The following is an 8997-nucleotide window of genomic DNA, read 5'->3' as shown; positions in this document are numbered from 1 at the left end:
CCCCCTTGGGTCTCCCCCTCTTCTTGGGGCCAAAGAACCTGAGGAAAAAAAAGTCAATTTTTCCGTGATGAGGTCCGATGCACATTAGGAGGGGTTCTGTGCGGAAACGCATGAGACAGTCCAATCTTTTATTGTTAATACAATAGATGTAGAGGGGTCTGGCGAGACTGGTCACAGGGACGTAGAACCTGTTGATAAGAGAGGCCAAAAAAAATTTTCCTGCAGATCCGGAATCCAAGGAGACCATAGTAGAGAAGGAGAAGGTAGAGGCAGATATCCGCACAGGCACAGTAAGGCGTGGAGAAGCAGAGTTGACATCAAGAACTGTGTCACCTTTGTGCGGAGTCAGCGTACGTCTTTCCAGGCGGGGAGGACGGATAGGACAATCCTTCAGGAAGTGTTCGGTACCGGCATAGTACAGGCAAAGATTCTCCATGCGGCGTCGTGTCCTCTCTTGAGGTGTCAAGCGAGACCGGTCAACTTGCATAGCCTCCGCGGCGGGAAGCACAGGAACGGATTGCAGAGGACCAGAGGAGAGAGGAGCCGGGGAGAAAAAACGCTTCGTGCGAACAAAGTCCATATCCAGGCGGAGCTCCAGACGCCATCCGGAAGAACGCATGTCAATGCGAGTGGCAAGATGAATGAGTTCATGTAGGTCAGCAGGAGTCTCTCGTGCGGCCAGAACATCTTTAATGTTGCTGGATAGGCCTTTTTTAAAGGTCGCGCAGAGAACCTCACTATTCCAGGACAACTCGTAAGCAAGAGCACGGAACTGAATGGCGTACTCGCCAATGGAAGAAACACCCTGTTCCAGGTTCAGCAGGGCAATCTCGGCAGAAGAAGCTCGGGCAGGCTCCTCGAAGACACCACGGACCTCAGCGAAGAAGGACTGGACTGTGGCTGTGGCAGAATCATTGCGGTCCCCATCAAACTTGTCCGGCAGGGACAAGCAGGGGTTAAGAACGGCCGGTTGCTGCGGAGGAGTTGCAGGAGCCGGCGGAGGAGATGGTTGTTGCAGCTGTAGCTGTGACTGAAGTTGCTGTATCTGCGGCAGCAGCTGTTGTGACTGAAGTTGCTGTATCTGCGGCAGCAGCTGCTGTAACTGTGACTGAAGACGCTGTGTCTCGGAGATCAAGTATGCCAGCTGTTGATCTCGTTGGGCGATCTTTACGCCAAATTTGTCCGGCAGGGACAAGCAGGGGTTAGGAACGGCCGGTTGCTGCGGAGGAGTTGCAGGAGCCGGCGGAGGAGATGGTAGTTGCAGCTGTAGCTGTTGCTGTATCTGCAGCTGCTGTATCTGTGACTGAATACGCAGTGCCTCGGAGGTCAAGTATGCCAGCTGTTGATCTCGTTGGGCGATCTTTAGGGCTAGCTGGGCGACCAGTGTAGGATCTTCAGCGGGATCCATGGCCGGATCTACTGTCACGATGCCGGCTGGCAGGAGGTGGACTGTCACGATGCCGGCTGGCAGGAGGTGGATCCTCTGTGCCAGAGAGGGATTGGCGAGGACCGCGCTAGTGGACCGGTTCTAAGCCACTACAGGTTTTCACCAGAGCCCGCCGCAAAGCGGGATGGTCTTGCTGCGGCGGTAGTGACCAGGTCGTATCCACTAGCAACGGCTCACCTCTCTGACTGCTGAAGATACTGTAGATAGGCGAGGTACAAGGGAGTAGGCAGAAGCAAGGTCGGACGTAGCAGAAGGTCGAGGCAGGCAGCAAGGATCGTAGTCAGGGGCAACGGCAGGAGGTCAGGAACACGGGCTAGGAACAGACAAGGGAACGCTTTCACTAGGCACTAAGGCAACAAGATCCGGCAAGGGAGTGCAGGGGAAGTGAGGTAATATAGGGAAGTACACAGGTGATCACACTAATTGGTAATTGGGAAGATTGGGCCAGGCACCAACATTGGTGCACTGGCCCTTTAAATTGCAGAGACCCGGCGCGCGCGCGCCCTAGGGAGCGGGGCCGCGCGCGCCGGGACAGGACCGACGGAGAGCGAGTCAGGTACGGGGACCGGGGTGCGCATCGCGAGCGGGCGCCACCCGCATCGCGAATCGCATCCCGGCTGGAGGCGGTACCGCAGCGCACCCGGTCAGTGGATCTGACCGGGGCGCTGCAGCAACGAGGATGAGGCGAGCGCTCCGGGGAGGAACGGGGACCCGGAGCGCTCGGCGTAACAGTACCCCCCCCCTTGGGTCTCCCCCTCTTCTTGGGGCCAAAGAACCTGAGGAAAAAAAAGTCAATTTTTCCGTGATGAGGTCCGATGCACATTAGGAGGGGTTCTGTGCGGAAACGCATGAGACAGTCCAATCTTTTATTGTTAATACAATAGATGTAGAGGGGTCTGGCGAGACTGGTCACAGGGACGTAGAACCTGTTGATAAGAGAGGCCAAAAAAAATTTTCCTGCAGATCCGGAATCCAAGGAGACCATAGTAGAGAAGGAGAAGGTAGAGGCAGATATCCGCACAGGCACAGTAAGGCGTGGAGAAGCAGAGTTGACATCAAGAACTGTGTCACCTTTGTGCGGAGTCAGCGTACGTCTTTCCAGGCGGGGAGGACGGATAGGACAATCCTTCAGGAAGTGTTCGGTACCGGCATAGTACAGGCAAAGATTCTCCATGCGGCGTCGTGTCCTCTCTTGAGGTGTCAAGCGAGACCGGTCAACTTGCATAGCCTCCGCGGCGGGAAGCACAGGAACGGATTGCAGAGGACCAGAGGAGAGAGGAGCCGGGGAGAAAAAACGCTTCGTGCGAACAAAGTCCATATCCAGGCGGAGCTCCAGACGCCATCCGGAAGAACGCATGTCAATGCGAGTGGCAAGATGAATGAGTTCATGTAGGTCAGCAGGAGTCTCTCGTGCGGCCAGAACATCTTTAATGTTGCTGGATAGGCCTTTTTTAAAGGTCGCGCAGAGAACCTCACTATTCCAGGACAACTCGTAAGCAAGAGCACGGAACTGAATGGCGTACTCGCCAATGGAAGAAACACCCTGTTCCAGGTTCAGCAGGGCAATCTCGGCAGAAGAAGCTCGGGCAGGCTCCTCGAAGACACCACGGACCTCAGCGAAGAAGGACTGGACTGTGGCTGTGGCAGAATCATTGCGGTCCCCATCAAACTTGTCCGGCAGGGACAAGCAGGGGTTAAGAACGGCCGGTTGCTGCGGAGGAGTTGCAGGAGCCGGCGGAGGAGATGGTTGTTGCAGCTGTAGCTGTGACTGAAGTTGCTGTATCTGCGGCAGCAGCTGTTGTGACTGAAGTTGCTGTATCTGCGGCAGCAGCTGCTGTAACTGTGACTGAAGACGCTGTGTCTCGGAGATCAAGTATGCCAGCTGTTGATCTCGTTGGGCGATCTTTACGCCAAATTTGTCCGGCAGGGACAAGCAGGGGTTAGGAACGGCCGGTTGCTGCGGAGGAGTTGCAGGAGCCGGCGGAGGAGATGGTAGTTGCAGCTGTAGCTGTTGCTGTATCTGCAGCTGCTGTATCTGTGACTGAATACGCAGTGCCTCGGAGGTCAAGTATGCCAGCTGTTGATCTCGTTGGGCGATCTTTAGGGCTAGCTGGGCGACCAGTGTAGGATCTTCAGCGGGATCCATGGCCGGATCTACTGTCACGATGCCGGCTGGCAGGAGGTGGACTGTCACGATGCCGGCTGGCAGGAGGTGGATCCTCTGTGCCAGAGAGGGATTGGCGAGGACCGCGCTAGTGGACCGGTTCTAAGCCACTACAGGTTTTCACCAGAGCCCGCCGCAAAGCGGGATGGTCTTGCTGCGGCGGTAGTGACCAGGTCGTATCCACTAGCAACGGCTCACCTCTCTGACTGCTGAAGATACTGTAGATAGGCGAGGTACAAGGGAGTAGGCAGAAGCAAGGTCGGACGTAGCAGAAGGTCGAGGCAGGCAGCAAGGATCGTAGTCAGGGGCAACGGCAGGAGGTCAGGAACACGGGCTAGGAACAGACAAGGGAACGCTTTCACTAGGCACTAAGGCAACAAGATCCGGCAAGGGAGTGCAGGGGAAGTGAGGTAATATAGGGAAGTACACAGGTGATCACACTAATTGGTAATTGGGAAGATTGGGCCAGGCACCAACATTGGTGCACTGGCCCTTTAAATTGCAGAGACCCGGCGCGCGCGCGCCCTAGGGAGCGGGGCCGCGCGCGCCGGGACAGGACCGACGGAGAGCGAGTCAGGTACGGGGACCGGGGTGCGCATCGCGAGCGGGCGCCACCCGCATCGCGAATCGCATCCCGGCTGGAGGCGGTACCGCAGCGCACCCGGTCAGTGGATCTGACCGGGGCGCTGCAGCAACGAGGATGAGGCGAGCGCTCCGGGGAGGAACGGGGACCCGGAGCGCTCGGCGTAACAATGAGCAAAGGTACGTTTGGAGAAGGGGAACAGAATTTAATGAAAAGAACCTCTGTCCAACTGTTAAGCATGGGGGTGGATCAATCATGCTTTGGGGTTGTATTGCAGCCAGTGGCACAGAGAACATCTCACGAGTAGAAGGAAAAATGGATTCAATAAAATTTCAGCTAATTTTGGATGCTAACTTGATGCCATCTGTGAAAAAGCTGAAGTAAAAGAGAGGATGGCTTCTACAAATGGATAATGATTAGTGTTGCTCGCGAATATTCGCAATGCTAATTTTATTCGCGAATATCGCATATTCGCGAATATTCGCGAATATAGCACTATATATTCGTAATGACGAATATATATATTTTTTTTTCCACAGTACACATCACAGTGATCATCCCTTTCTGCTTCCAGCTTGTGTGGTGTAAAGAAGGCTCTAATACTACTGTGTGAGACCGGTATGCGAATTTTCGCGTATGCGAATTTTCACTTATGCTAATTTTTGTATATGCGAATTTTCACATATGTTAATTTTAGCATACGTGAATTTTCGCTTATGCGAATTTTCACTTATGCTAATTTTTGTATATGCGAATTTTCGCATATGTTAATTTTAGCATACGTGAATTTTCGCATATGCGAAAAAGAGACGAGAATATGCGAATATTCGCGAATATATGACGAATATTCGTCCATATATTCGCGAATATTCGCGAATTCGAATATGGCCTATGCCGCTCAACACTAATAATGATCCTAAACACACCTCGAAATCCACGGGGGATTACATCAAGAGGTGTAAACTGAAGGTTTTACCATGGCCTTCATAATCTCCTGACCTCAACATCATTGAAAATCTATGGATAGACCTTAAAAGAGCAGTGCGTGACAGACAGCCCAGAAATCTCAAAGAACTGGACGACTTTTGTAAGGAAGAATGGGCAAAGATACCTCAAACAAGAATTGAAAGACTCTTGGCTGGCTACAAAAAGTGTTTACAAGCTGTGATACTTGCCAAAGGGGGCAGTACAAGATATTAACTCTGCAGGGTGCCCAAACTTTTGCAGGCGCCATTTTTTTGTTTTCTGTTATTTTGAAAGTGTAAATGATGGAAATAAAATCTAACTTTTGTTGACATATTATAAGAATTTCTAATCTGTAATTTGATGCCTTTTGGAGATTTTTCCATCTTTCCTTGGCTTCTTTATGCACATTAATACAAATTTTTCCTTGGGGTGCCCAAACTTTTGATCCCCACTGAATCCCCTATCCTTTGGCCTTCAGAATTTCCGAGCGGAATTCTGTTTGGAAATTATGCATGGATCTAACATTAGTGTGAATGGGTTTTCCATGGACCCAATATCACTGTGGAAATTCCAAACTCATGTTCATTCTTTCGGCAGAAATTTGCCCTAGTGCCGATGGGCTTCTGTGGTAAAAGCTACACTCGAGATATCCACCGGGGGTAATCCATAGTGTGAACATAGCCTTACTGATGCAAGTTCCAGCCCGACTGGGGTCCAGAGAGCCAAACTGAGAACATTCCAGATCACTATATAGTATCAAGAAGTGACCGGGCACTACCTGGGCGAGTCTCTGGCTAACGAAGCGCTTCGGCGCGATAACGGCCCCTCGCTCTGTACCCCCGCGTCTCCACCACCTGCCTCCCTGCACCTTGACTCCCGTGCTTGTTCTTGTGAAGGAATAAAGAAGCCTACTTCAGCAAGACCTGAGTGAGTGCTCCGTAGTTTCTTTTCTTTTCAGTTATTCCAGATCACTATGTTGCTATCAGTTTAGTTCATTACTTTTTGTATGAAACCGACCTTAAAGGGGTACTCCAGTGGAAAACTATTTTTTTAAATCAATTAAACAGATTTGTAAATTACTTCTATATAAATATCTTAAACCTTCCAGTAGCACTACAGAGGAAATTCTTTTCTTTTTAAATTTATTTTCTGTCTGACCACAGTGCTCTCTGCTGACACCTCTGTCCATGTCAGGAACTGTCCAGAGCTGGATAGGTTTGCTATGGCGATTTGTTTCTACTCTGGACAGTTCCTGGCATGGACAGAGGTGTCAGCAGAGAGCACTGTGGTCAGACAGAAAAAAAAATCAATTAGAAAAGAACTTCCTCTGTAGTATACAGCAGATGATAAGTACTAGAAGGATTAATATTTTATATAGAAATAATTTACAAATCTGTTTAACTTTCTGGCACCAGTTGATTTAAAAAAAATTTGTTTTCCACCGGAGTACCCCTTTAATTCCAAGAAACCGAGCAGGTCTGCATTGAAAAGCCTAACCTGAGCCAAGCTCCCTATTTGATGGGCCATCAAATAGGGAGCTTGGCTCAGGTTAGGCTTTTCAATGCAGACCTGCTCGGTTTCTTGGAATTAAAGGGGTACTCCGGTGGAAAACAAATTTTTTTTCAGTTGCATAGTCTATCTACATAGTATGTACAACTAGATGACTGTACGCGTGGGGCCCCTTGGTAGCATTGTTAATGTGAACTGATTAAAGTCGATGTGTAAGCGAGGAAAATGAGATACAAGTGGATTTCATTACACTGATCATGTGACTTATTCTCCGGGGAGCCCGCGCAGCAGCGCTGTAAAGAAACACAAAGAACAAATGTAAATTTATAGCAAATTATTTCATTTACATAATTATGATAAATGTGAGGTTTTACGTATAAAGGGGTGCACTGTAAGAGCCTCAAGCTTTTTCTCTTTACAAAATGCGCCATTATGTTTACATTATTAAGGTTTGTTAAAACGGGCGGATCCACAGCATATTTTACGCTGCGGATCCGAAAACGATGGACCCTACAGTGTTGCCCCCAGATGTGCCTGCTGGGAGCGGCAATCCGGTGCTAAGAGCAGACACACTGCTGCGATGTGCGAGTTGCCCTGCGCATGCGCGGTGTACTTGCACACATGGCGGCCCCTCCCCCTGCTCCCTGAGCTAGGCCTACAGCAGCCGCGATGTGTGCGAGTATACTGTGCATGAGCGCGGCGACTCGTACATCGTAGTGTGTCTGCTTGTAGCGGTGGATTGCACTGCTAGTATGCACGAATCAGAAGTTGTAGGAGTAAATTTTAACTTTATATGTGTGACTGGTTGTCCTACGGCAGTGTTTCCCAACTGGGGCGCCTCCAGCTGGTGCAAAACTACAACTCCCAGCCTGCCGGACAGCCATTGGCTGTCCGGGCAGGCTGAGAGTAGTAGTTTTGCAACAGCTGGAGACACAATGGTTGGGAAACACTGTCCTATGGAATGGTCAAAGGCCAAAGCAAACCTCTTAGTAGCCAGAGTGGCTAGAAAAATAGTTCAGGCCATTCTGCCCAGTTGACTCATTCTGAGCTTAGGAGTCCAGTGGGCGGTCCTAATCAGTGATTGACATCCTTTCTTGTATAAGTGTACACACAGAAATAACTATTAGTGGGTATCTCAGTATGTACACTTATACAAGAAAGAATGTCAATCATTGGTTAGGACCGCCTACTGGACTCCTAAGCTCAGGATGAGCACGCTCCCCGAGGTGGGTGCTGATTACAAGGACCCTTTGGATAGGGGATAAGATGTCTTAGGGCTGGAGTACCCCTTTAAGTTGCTTCTTATTTCCCTTCAGAACAAAAGGATCGGTCTATTAAATCCAATTGTTCAATCCTTCCCTTCCCGCAAAACTTTCTTGATAACTTTCTTCTTTTTACTAACCCCCCCCCCCCCCTTTAAGAACACATGGTCAATCCCTGTGGCCTAAAAAGGAAAGATTTTCCCCTTAAAATAGGAAACGTGGTGGTGATTTCCAGACCCATTTATATGTGATTGACAAATGCTAAATGTATCTTCTGGGAAAAAAGATTTAACATCAGATCATAAAAACCAAATCCGCCAAAATCCCTAGTTGCTGTTTTGTTCAGATCAGTCATATGGAAATATAATTCATGTAAATGTGTCCATGTGTTTTATGTATTAACCCATTATGTACCAGAGGAGATTAGCGTTCACATTAGCGTCTGGGCTTCTAATACGTGGTGTCAGCACTGCAGGAGAGCTCCGACCCCAGGGGTCTAATTATAAGATGCTTATTTTAGAACCTGCTTACAATGTAGAGCTGGTGTCAAAAGCACTTCACAGGCTGTAATCCTGAGACATAAATTAGGAAAAATCCTTTCACATTGCTCTTGTTCTTGTGATCATCCCACATTAATACCAGTCGTCATTGTAAAGTGAGCTCGGTCAGGGAGGGCTGGAAGAATGGATTGCAATATATCAGTGATCCCCCAATATATCAGTGATCCCCCAATATATCAGTGATCCCCCAATATATCAGTGATCCCCCAATATATCAGTGATCCCCAATATATCAGTGATCCCCCAATATATCAGTGATCCCCCAATATATCAGTGATCCCCAATATATCAGTGATCCCCCAATATATCAGTGATCCCCCAATAATCAGTGATCCCCCAATAATCAGTGATCCCCCAATATATTAGTGATCCCCCAATATATTAGTGATCCCCCAATATATTAGTGATCCCCCAATATATCAGTGATCACCCAATATATTAGTGATCCCCCAATATATCAGTGATCCCCCCAATATATCAGTGATCCCCCAATATATCAGTGATCC

The sequence above is a fragment of the Hyla sarda genome, chromosome 11 (genome assembly GCF_029499605.1).
Source record: "Hyla sarda isolate aHylSar1 chromosome 11, aHylSar1.hap1, whole genome shotgun sequence".
Taxonomy (NCBI): Eukaryota; Metazoa; Chordata; class Amphibia; order Anura; family Hylidae; genus Hyla; species Hyla sarda.
Note: the sequence above shows the minus strand (reverse complement) of the source record.